The 19,994-nt window shown below is 37.8% G+C and overlaps 1 protein-coding gene across 4 annotated transcripts in view; it reads left to right on the forward strand.

The window, feature by feature from the left end:
• LOC106959571 (sorting nexin-19-like) overlaps positions 1 to 19,994 on the forward strand; it is a 103,794-nt gene that overhangs the window by 14,358 nt on the left and 69,442 nt on the right. For all 4 annotated transcript variants that reach the window (XM_015052230.1, XM_015052235.1, XM_015052229.1 and 1 more), the window contains exon 2: positions 10,812 to 10,863. The gene's annotated coding sequence lies outside the window, so the exon portion shown is untranslated. The remainder of the gene's footprint in view (positions 1 to 10,811; positions 10,864 to 19,994) is intronic.

Consider the following 19,994-nt stretch of genomic DNA (forward strand, 5'->3'; position numbering starts at 1 on the left):
TTTTTACATTTTAAAAATAGGAAAGCCTTTTTTGTCCTTTTTTTCAACTATTTTGGGGCTTTTTTTTTTTTTTTTTTTCTCACGTTATTTTTTTCACCTTGAGGGTTTTTTGTAGCATCTTTTTATAGCTACTTGCAGAGTTTTTTTTGGTGGTTTCTTGATATAAACAACATCTATGTATGAGGTAAAAAATAGAGTTGGATGATATGGCTGAAAAACACATCCTGATACATATCAGTCAACATATAATTATTGATTAGTTTTTTGTTTTAAATATCCAAAATACTGCCAAACTGGTGTCGTGACCTTTTGTTATTTATCCACAATTTCCTCTTAAGCTGTTGCACTGGGTTTCTCTGTACTATTCTTGTTTGTCTTTACTGAGTTCTGGGGCACGGTGGCCAGGTGTATTGTGGGTATTCTGTGGATGCTTGACATTTCACAGTGGAGCGTACCAATTGCCTTCATTTCTTGTGACAAATTTCTTCATTTTCCACAATCCGAATGGATACCTGGAAGTTTGATGAATGAGATGGCCTACCTCTGTTTCTTCTCCCCCAGGCCAGCTATCGTACAGCTGTCAGTGCTGCACATGGAGTAGCAGTCACTCCTTGCAGCTGGTTGTACTGATTCCCAACATTGTGAGCTTGGTGTTGCACTCTGCAAGTGAGTACATCATCAAATACACATGCATAAAAGTTTACCTCTTTTGGGACGAGTCTGGTGGACATCCACATCGAGACCGCCTGTAGTACGCAGGGTTCTCTGAAGAGCGAAGTATGTCTGAATATGAGGGGGGCAATATGAAACTGCTACTGCGCTTGTTAGCAGGTTGTTCCTAGAGTGAGTTACTTGATCCCATCAACCTTGCTTAGCCGACTGTGAGAGGTTGAGCAGCTAAAGCGTTTCTGCTGCTGACATCTCCTAGAATGCCGTACGGTTCTGGATCGGAGTTCATTGAAATCTTTACTCAATAGCTATTATTACTGGGTAGAATTGAGCTGGAAAAAGCATTATCATCTTTCTCCTTCTGGCCCTCTAAAGAACTATTAGAGAGACATTTCTCATGAGTCCAGATTTACCGTGGAGGCTTTGAATACTCCATGAGCTCATGGAGCCTGGTTGTTCTCTGGCCATCCTCTGGGGTTCGCCTGAACCTGTTTGATTGACAAGAAGCTTTATTGTCACCTGTTCCCCATTTTTACAGATGTGCGGCCTGGTTTATAGGTCGAAGAAAGCTCAGACAAGGTGGGTGCTGGTATTTAAATAAAAAAAAAAAAAAAAAAGGCAAATGCTGGCCTACAATGTTGTCTACTTGAGATAAAAGCTTCTAATACAAGTATACTTCTTGGTATGCAGTCAGCAGCTGTTGATATTATACTGCACACACATTAGTTTCCTGTCATACATACAAAGCAGGAGAAAAATAAAGTCGGCTCTTTTTCTAAAGATTGCATACGTTATCTTGATCAATTTACCTATGCTCATTTCATTTTAAAAGGAAAAAGACTGTGCCTAATGTACAAACTTCCTGTTTGTGGAATCTCACTGTGTCTTTGCTGTTAACCTCCTGGCTGCTTCTAAGAAATCTGGCTCTTGACCAGAGAACAGACCCAAAATAAACAACATACTGTGAGGGGATTAAGAGCATTGGAGAGCTTCTAGAATTACAGCCCTCAGAACATATCCAGATGTTGCTTTCCTGTTTCTGCTCAGGTAGCACGCATGACAGAGTTGTGGTTTGAGTCCAGAGTAATGAAAGCAGTTCAAGTTGAGCATCTCTGTTCATATATTTACACTAGGACTTTAGCCAGAAGGATTAGCATGATAGAAAAGCAGAACTCTGCAACGTTTCAAAGGCTCTTTGCCACCAATTGATTGTATAATTTACAACACGACACAGATGGGGGGGGGGGAAGCTTGAATTAAAATAGTGAGGAGAGGAAAAAAGTTAAAAACATAGTGTTTGACCAGTTGAGGTGTAAAGGAAAGAGAGAACATTCTAGTAAAAAAAAAAAAAAAAAACACTAGACATCTAGACATCTCTCTTGTGGTTTGATGATAGACGTACATTAGGCCCATATTGAGATCTTCACTAATCAGAAAAAGTGAAGAGCTGGACCCTCCTCTGATTGGCTGTGTTCATGTGTGCTGTAGTGAGACAGAGAGATAAGTAAGCTAGGCTTGGCTAGCATGGATGTGAAGGGAATGTAGAAAATTTAAGGCCCGAGCCATCTGAAAATCATTAGCTATCTGACACAGAATCATCAGCCTACAAGGTCGTCTGCGTCACACTTGGTGAGGTGTGTTGTGACGTTATACTTGTGCCAACAATCTGAACACGCAGTCAGACTGATGTGAGTTCATATATCTGTGTGAACAAACAATATCTTGTTTGTTCACGCAACAGGTGCCAGAAAACGCCCAAAACATCGTCTGGCACCTGCTACTCTGACTCTTCTCCTCTTCGTGTGCACATTTGGCCCGATGTCTGTGTTCACAACTTAACAAGGTGTATGTAAATGAACCACTTTAAACAATTGGATCTGATTTTACCCAATCGCTGACATTTAGCCGTGACATGAAGCTACACTATGAAGCTTACAGGAAATTGCATGCGTTGCAAACAACCACCCCACCTCTGCAAAGAAAGAAGTGCCAAGTTAGGTATATCTACAACATCTTTGTCAGCAATATAACATTTTGAACATTGCTCTTGCTACGACTTTTCACTTCAAGTCAATATTTGGAAGCATAACCAGCATGGGCTGAATAGCTTTATTCACTTACTTGCTGACTTGATATTTCCTCTCAGCTTAGTCATTATTAATTATCCAGAATCACACGTCTTGTCACATGCATGCTCCTCTTTAACTCACTTTGTCAATTTGGCCACAGGTTTTGGATTATTAACTTGCTCAAAAAAAATAAAATAAAATACCCTATTCTCAGCATCTTGGTAGAGCCATGAGTTTGTTTCCATTGTCTAGATCACCAGATTTTTATTTAGTCTCCTAAATTTAGTATTTTAAATCAGTGTTTTTCAAAGTGGGGATTGTGGCCCTCTTAAAGTTTTAGGGAAGATGAGGGAAAAAAATAAAGAAAATAGATTCTAATAAACTTTTTAATTACAAATTTTTTTTATCATAAACTCCTCATGTAAGCATAACAAGCATGAATGGATGCATTTTTACATGAAAAAGAGCCGCCCTGTTGAGGACATTCCTGCAAACCCCCCCAAAAAAAACAAGAACTCGCAGCCAATCAAAATCAAAACGCATCAACCAGCACTTCTGTTAAATGAATGTAATAGTGAATAGTAAATGAAACAATGACATAGTTTTCATTTTCCAAAAGAAAATATTTAATCCTGTTTGATCCTGTGACAGTTCATATGATTAAATGTTTTGCTGCATTGTGAGTTTGCACAGGGGGTCCCAGCCCAGAAGCTAATTCTGTTTGTGGGCCCCGTTTTCATAGAGTTCATGTTACCAGGCATTCTTTGCAAGGACCTTGTGACCTCTTATGAGAGAAAAAGCCCACAGATCTCCCACCAATCTTATCAGTGAATATGAAGTTCTCTATTCAGTATGAAAAGCTCAGTATTTAATCTCATCTGATCACAGTAAAAGGTTCAGGTGAAAGTTTCAGTGAACGTAGGATTGTGTTTTCTTACCATGACTTAACTACATTTGTAATAGTTTTGCAGCTTTCCTGGTGTTAAGACTTTGATCAAGAGTTTACATTAAAGTCCCTAATCTGAGAGGGAAAACTTTAAACTCTAGCAATGTCATTCTTTGTGACATTTATAACGTGATGCAAACAGATTTTGATCAATAAAACATGAATGTCCAATGCAAGTGTTCACATTTGTCTTGTGGGGATTCTCTCGCTCTCTCTTAAGATTTAGACAAACTACTAAAACTCTAGTTTTGTCATGATTGAATGTTTTCTAGAGTTTGTTTTATCTGAAATGCAGTCTGTGTGAAGTTGGTCTTGGCTGTATGGAGCCGTTTGACACCAGCATAGCTTTGAAAAAATAATGTAATGTCGTGAAAATTACCAACATCACTCAGCGTTTGTAAATGTTATGGCTGGACAGCAATGCCTGCTTTTACCTGCGTTGGTGTTGCTAGATTTATGTCAACGTATCTGAATACTAACCCACAATCCTGCATGTGAGCTCTTCATTCCAACTTGAATAAAGGAGCGAGTGTGAATGCACATAGCTGTTTAACTTGCGTGTCTTTGGGCCTCTTTCATAAATAAAGCACTTTCATGTAGTGCTTTCTTTTCTAGGTGTGATTCTTTTAAGATGTGGGGGTTAGAAGTTAACTCACTGCTGTTACATTTCTGAGCCATAAAGGGAAAGATTCATAGAGCCGAGTTGGCACTTTATGATAAATTCACCAGTTTAAATAGTATTTAGATTATAAGCTGCAATATTTAGTCATAAATACTCGAAGTGGTTCACCAAAGAAACATTTAAATTAACCAGAAGTGTTTATGTCAAGGTGTTTATTGCACTGATATTTTCTCTTTTTGATGTTCTGCTCTTTGTAAAATCACCCTTTGATTCTAACAAGCTATTGGCTGACTAATTAGATGAGCTGTTGGCACACCCAGCTAATCTGTAGCCTCCTGATGCCAAACCTGATGCTTTGGGCTCCTAATGTTCTTATTGACGGCTTTAGATTAATAACGGTAACACATAGCACTCCTTTAGTTTGCTCAAAATAACTTTTTAAATGGCCAACTTGTTGTCTTGTAAACAAGAGAAAACTGAGGCAGAAACAGACAACAATAGGCACTCTGCTTATACAGAGGGAACTCTGGCATGTTACTAAACGGACTATAAATTGTGGCATCAATATGAAGGATAGTTTGTGTTGGGAAACAACTTCTTTAGAATCATGCTTTACCTTATTTCACCTGTTGCACGCTTATCTGGCAGGTGTTTGTGCATATCAAGATCAGAGGAGAACTGTAAATGAGTTACCATGAAATGACATCATTTTGATGGGGTATATTTGTCTAGTTTTGCTTGTGAACGATGGAGGGATCCTCCCAGTATACCCATTCATGCCACTTACCTTTTTTCCAGCTCACCTGTTCACCTGTGAAATGTCGGTTCTTGCCCCGACTGAAACTTTTTTGGAACGTGTTGCAGGCATCAATTTAAAACTGAGTAAATATTTGCAAACTAATAAAGCTTTCCATTCGAACATTAAATATATTGACTTTATACAGGATTTGAAAATTGTCATTGTTTTTATTGGTGTTTTACAACTTCATTGGAATTGTGGTTGTATGCACCGTCATCTTTTAAGAGCTGACTTATAATAAATAGTATGCTGGAATATTAAAGTTGAGATTAAATGATGAACTTTTGCAAATGATTTTGAATGCAACTTTTTGGTGTCCTTTACGTCTCCTAAATTTTTTGAAGGTTGATATATCTGATTTATGCTAAAAAACATAATTTAATAAACCTTTCCAGTTAGTTTGGATTTATGTTCATGTTATGATTTATTTGGTTTCCCCTGTTTTATTCTCTGGAAATCTATGCCTTGTTTATGAATTGTCTATAGTTCTTTTATTTCTCTTTGCATCTCCAAGTTACTTTTTTTACATGCATCTTTTTCGCTTCATGACCTTCGGTCTTTCTATGTACATGTAAACATGCACAGATTTTTCCTAAAGAGCAGCGAATGCAACACAGAAGGGACGACCTGTTCGTGTGTTTCACAGAGCTTTACTTTAAGGTCGAGCCTTGCTACTTGGTTAAACAAAAGGGCCTCCATGTCGGTCCTCTAGATAAACATACTTTCCCTGAGAAAACACGGACACAGTTACACTTTAACCTGCTTGAGGAGGCCTCAACCACATCCTCCTGGACAGTTTAGTTCAGACTGGGCTTTAGTTCAGACCCACAGTGGGAATCATGTGCTGCACGTGAAACCATGCTGGCCTATCAAACAATGGAGCCTTTGACAGCCATGCCCTCCCTCCCCGGTCCACAGTACAGTCAGAGCACTGTCTCTCGAGGGCTTGGATGTCACTCCCCATCTCTGTTGTGCTCCCCCGGAGCTGACCAGCTGGCTTCTAGGGTCTAGGATGTGAAAGCATCAGCACAGAAGAGCTACAGTCAACATTCAGCACCGACTAGTTGAACTCGGCCCAAATATTCCCACCATAAATACCTTAACAAGCTTTGTGATTTCAGACAATCAATACCACAAAATATTCACAAAATAAAAATTAAGCTCAGTATAATATCACCAGTTTTAGATTAAGGAAATAACCTACATATGGTGTAGGTAACAAAATCCTTTCCATGTTCTCAAACTTCCACCATTTTTTGCGATTGTAGTGCATCAATTATGAAATGGAAGGAAAAGGATGTCCTTAAAAATAAACTTCAGGACTTTGGGTATGTCCAGTTTTGCCTCTTTCTTTTCCCAGTAGTTCTTTCTCAGTCAAATTGAAAACAAGTGACGCCTCCCAATTTGAAAAGGGAAAGAAAGGACTAAAAAATGGGCGGGTTCATTCAGTCTGTTTGTATCCCCATTAGCCACTGCTGTGTCAACGGCATGTTGACAACATGCCAAAAGGAAAAGAGAATGAGATGGGTGTGGCTGACAAACTTAAAGAGAAAAAGAAAAGAAATTTAGTGCAAGATGCAGCCAAATTTGTTAAACTAACCAATATTTTCCCTGGTTTAGAGGTCAAGGTCAGTAACGACACGAGACCAACAGCAGGTCAGCAAGCACTTCCGACATGACTGTTATCCCATCCCAGACTTGCAGTGTGGGATGGGATGTGTTCAGGGCACAGATTAGAAAAGGAAGCCCATCAGCAATGTTACACCATTGGTGCATAAACCATTAATCTACTTCCTCAGTTAAATTGATCCATTTGTTTTAGGATTATATCAGTCTCTTAAGATCAGAGGATTGTGGTGCAAACATTTGCTTTTTGACGTATGAAAACAGCCTAAAAATTATTTTCCCATCAGACATATTTCTTTCTCCTGACAGATCTGTAAATAAATTTTATCCAGAGTGAATCTTCTTCACACTCCTGACCTTATGACTGATTTTAATCATTTTGTTCAAGGCATAAAAATGTATAAAACTGTAGATCTTTGGTAATAAACACGGCTCTCTCTCTCCCTCTCTCTCTCGATAAAATTAGTTGAACATATGTTTTCAGCTGTTGAAAACTATGGGTTTCAACTAAATTTGGTCCTAAGAGGTTGTAATCCCATCATCGGATTATTGTCATGTAAAGGAAAGTTTTGACAGTTTCCATTAGTTGAGGTGATTTTCTGATTAATGCCAGTTTTGGGGGACAGACGGATGTTGTGGTATATTTACATTTGTCATTTTCTTTCCGCTTCAGCTGAATGAATTGTGCTCTGTGTAATTTTCAATGCTAGAAATATTGATTTTAGTTGATTCAGTTACACACAGGAGGACTATTTACAAATTAGAATTTTACTTTATTTATACGTATTAGAATAAATACTTATGCATTGCAAACATATACTACACTTTTCAGATGATTTTTTACAGATTACTATTACATTGTACTGCATTGTGTTGGTCTATTACTTGAAATTATAAGAAAAAATGTAAAATGAGAAAATGTGCAAAAGTTAAAGGGGTACAAATATTTTTTCAAAACGGTTATTACAATAACATTTCTCTTTGTATTTTTAATGTTCAAAAACAATCCTCACAAGTAAAGTTGTAAATTTTTGTGAAACTATAACTTAAGTTTGGTTTGTCATATTGAAATGATTCCTACACTGTGTCAGAGTGCCGTGTCGTATTGTAATACACGTTATCAGGTTCTGATGATACCGCAGGAAGTAAAGTCGTATTACTGCGATGATGTTCCTCCGATAAACTGCTGCTACTGTTTGCGTTCGAATCCACATCCAGGCAGTCGTAGTGAACTGATATTTGTGTTCTGGACGCTTCCAAGACTACAAATAAAAGATGACAATCCTTGTTAAGTGATGAGCATAAATGCGAGGTATGGTTTTATCTGACGGTGTAGATATGCAGAGCTGCCACCTCCCCCAGGCCCAGCAGCAGTCATGTAAACAGAAAGCGCTCTGGAGGAATGCTGGACTCTGTGACCTCCCGCCCTGAGCGCAGATACAGTGCACCGAGTTCAGCTGAAGCAGCCCGCCCCATGCTGCGCCTCCCCAGAGCTCCGCCTCACCCTACCCCAGCCCGAGGCCTCACACAGTGGAAAAAACACACCCCACTCACTTAACACTAAAGCCTCGACACACACATGCATGAACAGAGACACACACATGCACTTCCTCACTGACGACGGCTCCTCACTTTTTTTTACTCCACCTTTACTCAGCTGTCAGAACAGCAAGTTCACAGAGTTCCTTCGGTTTCGGGCTACTTTATTTGAGATATTTTTCTGCAAGTAGGTTTACTGTTCTTTGTAAATATTCAGTCCTCCCTGAAATCCATTTTGATATTTCTTCGCTCTAATTATGTCCTGATTATCCTAGATAATGCAGGAAAAGTCTCTGTTCTTCGTCTATTAACTGTCTTTGCTATTTCAATGTGTATTTACTCAAGGATTTAAAATAATAAAAAAAACCTTAAGAGGAGGAGAAAAAAGCTTGCTTTCATAAAAACTAAAAAGCTCCTAATACCCTTTCTCATTAGTTAGATATGTGCACTTCTTTTAAAAACCACTGACTGCATTTTGTTTGGAAAAGTTAGCACCATGGAGACACTGCCATCTGCTGGTGCACAAAATGGGGGAAAATCGTGGAGTCCAGGGAAAGGGCAAAGAATTTCTATAAAAATAATAATTAAAAAAACAAAGTGATCAAAGAGGAAATATAAAATTATCGCAAAAAAGACTAAAAATGAGATAAGAAAACACAAAATAAATTGAAAATCATTCAATCTCAGTGCGTTATACTTTTTCTCTGCCCTTTGCTGCAAAACCTTAGTTCTCTTGATCTACATGTTTTGCAATTTCCTGTATGTACTACTCTTATAAATGAAGTTGCTTTTGTCTAACGCTGGTCAATCTCTATTATTTAATTTTAGGTAAGGTAACCTCAAGGCCATCTGGATTACTTAATGAAACAGTAAGATTGAATTTCCTCTTAATACGATTCCTCTCTTTATCAGGAAAAAAGTCTGGATTTGGGCTGAGAGCTCGGTATCTGCTGTTTGCTGCTGTTATCAAACTTCAGACTCAAACTCAATGTCTATTTGCCATAAAGCAAAAGCACTGTCCTAGAAACATAAAGATAAATTATTTCAATTTTTAAAAGGATAAAACGTTACTGTGCATCTTCATGACACACAGTGACGTCCAGAGTGTTCCCCAAGTCTCGCCTATGAACTGCTGAATAAGTGAATATGGAAAGTGGATGTTATGACCAATAATAAGGATGTCAGTATTGTGTTCATTGTCACCTCACAGAAAGGAGATTTCCTGTTCTAATCGTTAATTTGCAGGCCCTAGTGTGTGTTGTTCTCCCTCTGTGTGGGTGTGTTTTCTCCAGTAACTTTAGGTTTGCAGTTGACTGTAGAGTAAATTGGTCAGAGATGTTTGTGTTTGTTCACTGTTTGTCTTCTATATCTCTGTGTTGGCCCGGTGATGCGCTAATGACCTATCTAAAGGGTAACACTTCCACTCGCCCATCGCAAACTATGACAAGTTCCAAGCCATGAATAACATGAAGCAGACGCATAAAAATACATTACATCTATTATTTTAACAATTATCCTGCATGTTCTGATCATTACTCATTTAGTACCTGACATATTCTATGACAGGTTTATTCTTTTGTGCCAATCATTAAATTCCCTCCGAATGTAGGGAAGCCTTGTGCACACACACGCACTCACCAACTGAGACACTGAAATATACACTGCTACTTGAAACAGATGTTCACCAGATGAGACATCCAGCAGGTTAGTAAAGAGCTGGGCATATTGCTAAGCATACATGTTTAGACACTAGTTGTCATTTTGCTGCAACAACTCTCAGTAAACTGTATGCATGCATGTATGCAGTGCCTGTGCCCACATGTGGACAGGTGGTAGCACACACACACACGCGCGCACACACAAGTCCAGAGTCTTGCACACTGAAACACACAATCACAGATAGCAGTTTGCTGAGAAAACGAGGAGCTGTCTGGTGCCATAGCAACCAATGCGGATATCCCACCCTTCTCAAGCAATAGAGGAGAACAAAAAGCAGACGTAGTAATGACAGATTGACAAGACCTGAATGAGATCTTTAAATATAAGTGCAAAAGTGAGGGCATTATATTGCGGATATGTTAAAATCGAGGAATAATCAGAAAGTGAAACACGGAATGTAAGGGGGAAAAGCGGAGAGCACACAATAATAGCAAAGTAGAGCAATTAAAATAGTTTTAATATAAAAAGCTCTCTGGGGCATGTCTGTCTGAGCCATGGCCTAAAAATATAGTTGCTCTCGCAGTCTGTCTCCGCTTGCCTTTCTCTACCATGACTTCCATTTGAACTGCTGTCTCATATGTAATACTATTATTCTGGCCCATATATCGGGTTACATAACACTCTGTACCAAATCCTGACCTCAATCTGCGAAACAGCCACTCTTGCTCTGATCTGAATATTAGACTTCACATTATCACTGGTGTATGTGGAGCACCCGGGCAAAAGCACAAAGAGTCAGTGGATCACAGCATCAGTGTTCGACTGTATTTTACTGTTTGGACAAATACATCTGTTTCAGTCGTTGTTTTTCGTTTTGTTTAGGTGGCTGAAAGAGCTCTCGCAGTGGACGGCGAGCGCCAACCAAGTCCCACTGGTAAGTTGAATCTTCACAGAGCTTTATTTTTCTGTCTGGCCTGCAGGTGAAAATCACACCTACTGCTGTGTGTTAGACTACAGTATTGGCAGAATCGCTGTTGGAAAACTCACTTTTTCTCATCGCTATCTGCTGATTTTTTTGGTGTGCCGTGTCTGAGAGACACTGAACGCTGTTGCATCTCACTACTACTTTATGCTAATATGTGTGTGTCTGTGGATTTATCCTGCATGCTCATGCAGCTATTTAGATTGGTGTTGCACACACCAAGTGACGCAAAGCAGTGACGTGACCCAGTTTTGTTGCATTTTTTGTGTGCGTACGTGCGTGTGTGTGTGTGATGTCAGCCGGATTTGCAAACCTTTTTAAGCTTTGATGAGCTATCCTAAAGTGACCTTTAGCACTTTACTGTTTGGTGGTTTTGACTTAGATTTCAGAAAAGCAATCGGCACTGATTATGCTAATGATTATAAACTTGTGGAAATCTTTCTTTAAACAATTACTTCTAAATGTGGGCGATATGGACTTAAAGTTTTATCTTGATATTTTGTGGTACTATTGGTATAACGATAAAAGTGACGATAAGAACTATTAATTCGTTTTTTGGGCATGACATGGCAATCATTGCACCACAAACACAATAACTGCTCTTGAAAAACATTTCCATTTGTAAATTGCCTCTTTAGGACAACAGTAACGTTAAGACGTGTCATTTGTATCACAAACTGCACACAGTAGCTGCATTTAATCATATTTTTAAATGCATTCATATGTATTGATGCTCTTATTGAACAAACTGTGAAAAAAACAGTAAAACTAACAATTCAGACAATGTAGAAATATAGCGGGTTTTAAACATTATTCATTGGAATTTATTGTGGCAACAATAAATATCACAATCAGAACTTTATCACGATAATTTATAAATTATACAATAAATGCTCACCACTACTCAGTTGCATTTTCCAGAATAAATACATGTAAAGAAAAGGTATATACAGATGTAGAAAAATACACTGGCACCCCTCTAAAGACGTATAAAAAGCTTTAATGTTGTATGTTATTGCAGAAACATTCTTAAATTGCCAATTTTTGAGAAATCCAGGCTTTGAATATGTATTGACAGGGGAAAAACATGTTGAAAAAAATCGCCATTGGCAGCGTTATTGGTACCGCTGCTGTTGATACGTTCTACAACCTCCTTTCTTTCCTTTATTTGACCATGTAAAACTCCAATGAGATACAGATTTCATTTGCAAGAGGAACGTGGGCAGAAATCTGCAACACATTACAACCTGGTCACACAAAAGTAAAACTATTGTAACCATATACACGAGTCTAAAACAAATTATAAAACAGTTTAAAAGCAGTGACCTTGATTGATAGAATTACGTTGCTTGTTTTTGAGAAGCGCTCTAAATAATTCCAATGAAATAAGATCCTACTGAAAACCAGACGGCCCTGAATCTCCTCCTATGACGTTTAACAAGGTGGAAGCACACAGAGACACAGATCTTTCACCACCTATCTTCGCACATTCTCTCTAGAGCATGTGTGGGCAGCTCCAGTCCTCAAAGGACAGCGTCTTGCAGAACTTGGTGACAGGCGGAGGATATGACTCAAACGTTTAAATCAGGTGTTTTAGCAGGGGCACATCTAAAACCTGAGAGAAACCCGGCCCACGAGCAGCGAAGCTGTCCGACCCGTATTGTTCAGAGTTCTGGCTTCGTTCTTATGCTCTCTTCTGTTCAGCTCGTCCCTCAGGATGCATCCCTTAGCATCTCTGGCTGGGTACTCCGATGTCCATTATCCAAGGGCAAATATTGAATTGTTTAGTGTTGTCACGGAATAAAATGGTGCGGCAAGCATTGTGATTCATAATGATGATGATAAGGGACGGATCTATCCGGTTTCATCTATGAGAGCATCAGTAAATATTAAATTCAAATGCAATTATTGTGTGCTGCTTAATATTATAAATGACTTTATATGTCAGTATTATAGAACGTTATGCAGAGCCTAATGTTAAAAAAAAAAAAAATATCATCACTTTTATCATTTTTGGAATAAATGCCACAACATGATACAATTTTAAGCCAAAAATCCTCCATCCTTCAGGTCAATGGTAGTTGATTTATTCTGTCTCTGGTGAAACATTTCTGCTCAATTTGGCTGTATGTGTTGGATTATAATTTTTTTGCTGAAGGATCCAACATTGACCGGAATCAGTTTACTGTTAAAAGTCCATCTGAGTTTTGTAGAAAATGCTCTAGCACTGCTGAGTTCACGATTACAGAAAAAGAGGCCCACAGCACTATAGATCCTCCAGTATATTTCTCAGTTAGCATGAGGTGTTTTCTAACATAGTCATTGTTTGTTTCGTGTCAAGCCCACCTGGAGTGTTTGTTACAGAAAATGCTCTACCTGGAGAGTTGTTTTTGTTGGTAGGACGAGAAAAGCTTCTTTTTTTGCTGGCACACCTCCTAAACAACCAGTTGGCATGAAGATGGCATTGTGTGGTTGTTATGGAGACTCGGTGACTCCAAGACATTGCTTTTTGCTGCAGTTCTCTCACAAAAAGTGATTATTTTTTTTTTCCCCTTCGTAACCAAGGTACTCGCCGTGCATGCTGCTAAACCTAGACTGCAAAATAAATGGTTTCCTTATTTGAATTTTTTCTATTTCCAGGAAAAACCAACAGTGATATGTTAAAGAATATTTGCTTAATTTGGTTCAAGAGATTTGTTTGGGGTGACAGTTGTTGCAGCAGCGATTCCGTGCTAAAATCTCTAAATAAAAATTAGATTTTTCAGTGGGAGTTTATGCTTCTGCAATAAAAAGTGAATGCATTAAAAGGGTTTTTCTTAAACCACTGATCCCAGCAGATTCATCTGTGCCTGTTGTTGCTATTCTGTCCCCATGCTGGTGCTGTGTTACCTGGAGTGGCGAAAAGTGCTTCTTCCCGTCTCTTTAGTAGCGAGACCCCACCTGAGCCACTCATCTGTCTGCCTGCTCATTTACGCCCAGGCCTGGGGAGAGTGTGGTTGGTGAAGAGTGGAGTAGGGTTGAATTACCAGCCAATAAGACTCCTTATCCTGACAGTGCTTGACACATGTGTTCAACCAATCACAGAGCACTGCAGCAAAAAAAGAAGCAGCAGTAAAGAGGGAGACAGAAGAATAAATACAACAAGAATTTATTCAAAATGCGGATCTGGGCTCTCTGCTTTTTGGGCCAAATTGCCAAATAGCAAATTAATTCAGGTCGAGTTATATGTGACATTAGCTTATTCTTAAAACTTTAATTTTGATACGTGCAGATGTCCAGTGTTAAAACCTCACTGCTCCATTACTACTGATAATGTCTGACTTTTCTGTTGGAAAAAGGTTTGTTCGCTCTCTGGTGTGAAAAGGACAAGGAAAGGGGAATACCACAGGGAAAATTTAATGCGTTTAAAAAACATATTTGTGACTGAGTCGCTTTTCCTTTTCATTTTGGGTTGAATTGACTTAACTTATCAATAATCTAAAGTAGACAAACGGTATCACATAATGAATGTGAATGACAGCATTTCACTGTAGTCAGTACATTTTGTTCGGGAAGCGAGCGGAGCAGAGTCTGCCTGGTGTGTCTCATTTAGTTTCAGAAGTCTTCAGCACCTCAAAAGTGTGTAGTGCCTTGTTGTTACTGTACACCAGTCATAGCTCAGCGTCTGGCAGTTCTTAAAGAATCAACAGAGGAAGGAAGGATATAGCTAATCAGCTTATAGCCCGTCAGCTCGGTCACAGCAGATCAGAAGCCTCTTTCCATGTCGGCTCAGCATGGTGGTCCGGTCTTCAGAAGACTCCTGTCAGGTATCGGAAACCATCAGAACAACGTCTATATTCACAAGCACTTCACTGGACGTGTCTCTGTTTCCTACACTGGTAACAAGTCCAAAACCAGTGTTTAATATACGTTTAAACGACAGGGAACTGAATCAAGAACCTGCAGTGATTGTTTTGTTGAACTTTTATCAGAACGCAATTTATAACTAATTGAATTAAAGAGATAAACATTATAACTCCTCTTTAAAGTTTAATGTTACCATGGTCTTGTTAGCACCACGGATTTCATTATGAACACATTAATCTTTAGCCTGTTCAGACTCAGAATCAGATGGGCTTAATTTATCTCCAGACTTGGACTTACTTAGCAGAAAACCAGCTCTATCACTGCAGCATGGAGATTATGGAATATGTTTTTTAGCTACTATAAACGGGTCATATCTACAAAGTCCCTCAGAAGATAAACAAGACATAAAAATAAACTTTATAATCCATTTGTCTTCTGTGACTCAGACAAGCTTTATATGTCCATTGCTTATCTGTTATGTCTGTAATACTAGATTTAACATGATTGATTTATATGAAAGAAAGTTTCTTTATGGCTTAAATAATGGTGTTTAATTTTTTATTAAACTATTTGAACAAATAGTGTTTTAAAACTGGTACATAGTGGCACTTTTAGTCACATTTTAAAATGGTTTATTTGTCTAACCTTGTGTGAATCATTATGCAGTTTTTTTTCCTTCTAAATTTGTAAATACCTTAGTAATATCACAGAAATGCTGTTTATAGGTTCACAGTCTGTCTCTCTGTCTGTCCTACACAAATATAAAAAAATGACATTTAATGTAAGGGTTTTAATGTTCTTAATTTTCCATAAAATTTTTCCAATTGTCTGTTTTTTATTTTCAGTGAGTAAAGACAAGCAGGGTTTCATGGTGTGTGCCTTTTCTATACTTGATGTAAGATTTTAGTGTCATTAGAACCTGACCAGATCATTTATAGGACAGAAATCTGAGTCTATATTTGGCATTTACAGAAATCAGGTGAACCTACTTTAGCTTTCTGATAATGAAAAGAATTTGCTTGTGATCTATGTATTGTTTAAACACCTGCAAGCACAGCAGTCGCATTCAAGGATTTTTGCTTTTTAACAGCATTTTCATTTCATCTCAACGTGTCGCTTTCAAAACTGAAGCTGGAGGCTCCATCAGAATATTCTTTCTTTTCCCATCGGCCTTTTTTAAAACCTTATTTTCTTGTGCCTTCACCAGAAAATCTTACAGAAGTGATACTGGTGAAAAGTTTTTCTTTATCATTTCACTTTTGATTGAGTTTTAGTATGTAATTGTGCAACATTGATGAACAATAGCAGACCATTGTTGTTCTGACCACAGCTCACATCATTTTTTTCTATTCACAATCTCACACCTGGAGATTGAGTGGCGTTTTTTCCCCTGTGCATTATTATGAATTTGTATGATGCACCAAATAATCGGCTAGTGTTCAGAATCAAGTCAGATTCAGTCCAAATCCTAAAAAATCTTTAGTCTTGATTTATTTTTCCTTAAATGCATCTAAGCTGAAGGAAACCCCTTCCTTTTCTGTCTATACGTGCATCAACAAAGTGTCATGTATATTTTTTTAGTTGATCCAAACGTATTAAGGTTAAGCATGTACACTTTGATGTATGCTTGATGATGAGCTTTTGATATTTTCTCATGGCTTTGAAAACTCTTAACTATGTCACAAGTATTTTAATCTCTGATCTAAACAAGGTTTATAAAAATGACTGCTTAAGTTTTAGTCAGGTCACACCTGTAAAACAACAAGATAAAAACAAATAGTTTTGGCCTTAATTGCCTTTATCGGTGCATCTCTATCAGATTGGGCAACTGGATTTCTCTTCGGAGCAATAGTTCATTTGTGGCTTTTAGCTCTGTGAATCTTCAGCCCATATTGTTGAAACAGTAGAATATATAATTTTTCCTTTTTGTCAGTTAATACTTTGGTTTACTTAAGTTGTTGTTCCACCGTAGCTTATTTCACTCCTTCTGGATGCATTTCTAGTGAATTAATGTCTTTGGATTTGTGTTTTAGAAATATTATGAGCCATTGTCCAACCTTCTGTGGTTCTAGGGAAATATTTCATATTCGTATATTCTCAAATGTAATTTTTTAAATTAAGTATTGATCAGCTTAATCGGCAGAATCACTTCATAGGGGTGGTAGAATGATTCACTGAAATGAGGTTCGTCTTTGAACTTCGGCATAAACAAACCATAGCAGTCACGGTTGATTCAAATCCAAAACCTTAGTAATGGTTACTTGAACTCTGTTGTGGTTCCTGGTACCATTTCCCTTATTGCAGATTAAAAAGTTTTACTAATCTTATTATAACACTAAAAGGCTTTTTTCATCTTTCAGTGCAAACTTTTGGGAAATTTCCTTATTAAATTACCCATGACATAAATAAAATGAGCAGCAGATGCCCACCCGGCTCTGTCCGTCTGAACTGTTTATCTGTCTGATTTGAACTTGTGTGTGTGTGTGTGTGTGTGTGTGTGTCTGGACATATGATTCAGACTGTCTCCATAGTCCTTGAAATAGGTTTGACTAACTAGTTTGTTCCTTTAGTTCACTACAACTGAAAGTGCAACTGAGTCATATTTAGACACAATAGCACAGGAAGCCACAATATTTTCCTGGATGAGTGCATGCACCATTCAGTGTGCTAAAGCATGCACACACTCAATTTACTCCATTGAAGGTCTGGGACTTTCGTGCCCTCATATCGGCTTCCCACTGTTCTAAATAATGTCCCGTGTTTTTGGAAAAACACACCCTTTAAAGTGCTGTTTTCGTAACTCAGTGAGTCATTATATAGAAACAGGGTGTTATAACATGTTTTTTAACTACTGACCTGTTGCTGGAATATAATGTAGCTCTGCTTATTTGGTGACTGTGAATATGTTTAGGTGGGATTGTTCCACTGAAGAAGATGTGGCTTTTCGGTACTACTATTATTTGTCCAAACTGTAATGCTTTTAAACAACGCTCAACTTTAATGTTTTCCATTGTAACTGTAGTTTTTACATCTTTCAGACCTAAAGGGGTATTGTTAGCCCAGTTTGATCCACAGACGTGCCAGAGGTTGTATGTGGCAGATGTTTGATATGTTTGATTGAATCAATTGTATTTACAGCTTCTCTTAATATCTTTGCTGAAATGGTGAACCAGGAAGGAAGACGTGTCAGACAGCCAACAGTTATGTTTGCCACTGATACAGAAAGAAATATTTGGCTACCTTTAAAATTTGGATGGCTGAGAATCTGTGTGAAAGGAAAACTAAAACAGTCATATCATTTTTTTCCAACTATATATTGGCTTACAATATTCAATGTGTCATTATTTACAAATCTTTTTTGCTCACAATCTGTTATCCCGATTTAAAGCTGCAGCTTGTAGCAATTATTCACTTTATTTTAGTGTTTACTTACTATGATGTTTATTTTTACAGTCGGCATTTATTTTAATTTAGCTAAGTAGCTTTTTTTTCAATAATCGGGTTGATTTAGGATTTATTATTTACTGTTATGTTGCTCTGATATAGCATAGAATAGGTTTGTTGTTGACCTCTATTTGTTTACTGTCTGCGTCTGACTCTCACTCTTTCAGACCGATTACTCCCATTTCACAGCTTTAGATCATTGGCTCTTCCCTTCCTCTCTCCTCCTCCGCAGACATGTGTAACAGTCTGGCAGTGTCCGCATCGTTTTGGTATTTTCCAGAGTTGTGTGCTCCCTTAATCGTTCATTGAAATGAGCTCCTGACGCAGTTTCCTGAGTCCAAGATGAAAAATAATAACTTGTTAGAGCGGAAAGGCATGACCGCAGAAACTACGAGGACGCAGCGTCTGTGACATCACTACGGCTTTTTATGGGGAAGGTTTTACTCCAGGATCTGGGTTTGCTTATCATCAAAAGGGAGGGGTTTTCCCCTCAAGACAGACTATGAATCATTGCACTCCTTCATCGTCACGCCCAGTTACACAGATGGGTGTATATATTTTATTGTTTAGTTACTGTCATAATAAGTGAGAAACATTTTTGGACATCTTAACGGCTGTGTAAAAATGTTCAGACAGTGTAGGAGAACTAGCACTTTTAGTAGCACATAATGTTTTGTAATCATTTTTATTTGTTTATTTATTATTATTAATTGTGGAGGCAGCGGCACAGTGCTGTGTTGGTTAGCAGAGCACAGAGGGATATTTTCTGGTTTCCCCTCAGACTAAAAGCAGCAACACGTCAGAAGTGAGTGCCTATGTGCATATGTTGCCTTGTCTTGCTCTGTCTTATTCTTGGTTTTCTTCCGTCCTTGGATTCTGCGTGACCCTAAACAGGAAAAGACACCTGCAGAACATGGATGGCTGAATAAATGATTAATTATTGTTTATATTAAGTTTCTTCTCATCAGCATCATTAGAAATTACATTTTAAATCCAAATCATGTAATCTCATGTCCTTATAAAATATGAATGTTTAGTTTTGCAAGTTTCATACTTTAAAATTAAAAAGATATATAGTTTCTTTGTCCATTTTAAAAAGCTCAGTTCCTAATTGTTTTTGCACTTCATTCTGCACGTAGGCTGGACCCTCACTCTAACTGCTTGATTTTTGCTCATGTTATCTTGATTAACAAGTAATTAGATTGTCACACTATACAAGATAGTAATATTTGAAGAGTTGGTACAATTGATAATTATAGTTTTGACTGTAATTACCATGTTGTGACTGTGTTTTTGTTGTGATTATATATTTAGCCAAATTGCCATAACTGTGTTCTCACATAATTGTTAGCTTTTTTTTTTTTAATTGTCACACATGCTTTGGACTGACTTGGAGACATTCAAGAAACTAAACCGACTTGCAAAATAATCTGAAAGGAAGAAATTTATTGCCATTTAAAATAAAACTAAAATAAAAAACCAAAATAACTGCAAGTGGTTCCAAATATTTTTTTTTTACATTTTCTTCCCTGCCTATGTAAGATTTTTATTTTTTTAAAATGTTATTAGAACATAAGAAAAATGCAGTGGTACCCTCGGTGATGAAGATGAAAATATGACCATAGTAAAATAAACACAAAAAGGTGCAAATATAAATAAAAACTAAAGATAAAAAGGGCTAAAGTCAGTAGTCTCCCCTGACACACTTCTCTCCATCCACCTTGCTGACATGTTGTACGTTGTTTTTCTCGCTGGTTGATCATTGAGGTATTTGCCTAAAAAACACACCAGCT

Source organism: Poecilia latipinna, unplaced genomic scaffold (genome assembly GCF_001443285.1).
Source record: "Poecilia latipinna isolate Pla-1442-1.1 unplaced genomic scaffold, P_latipinna-1.0 Scaffold1097, whole genome shotgun sequence".
NCBI lineage: Eukaryota > Metazoa > Chordata > Actinopteri > Cyprinodontiformes > Poeciliidae > Poecilia > Poecilia latipinna.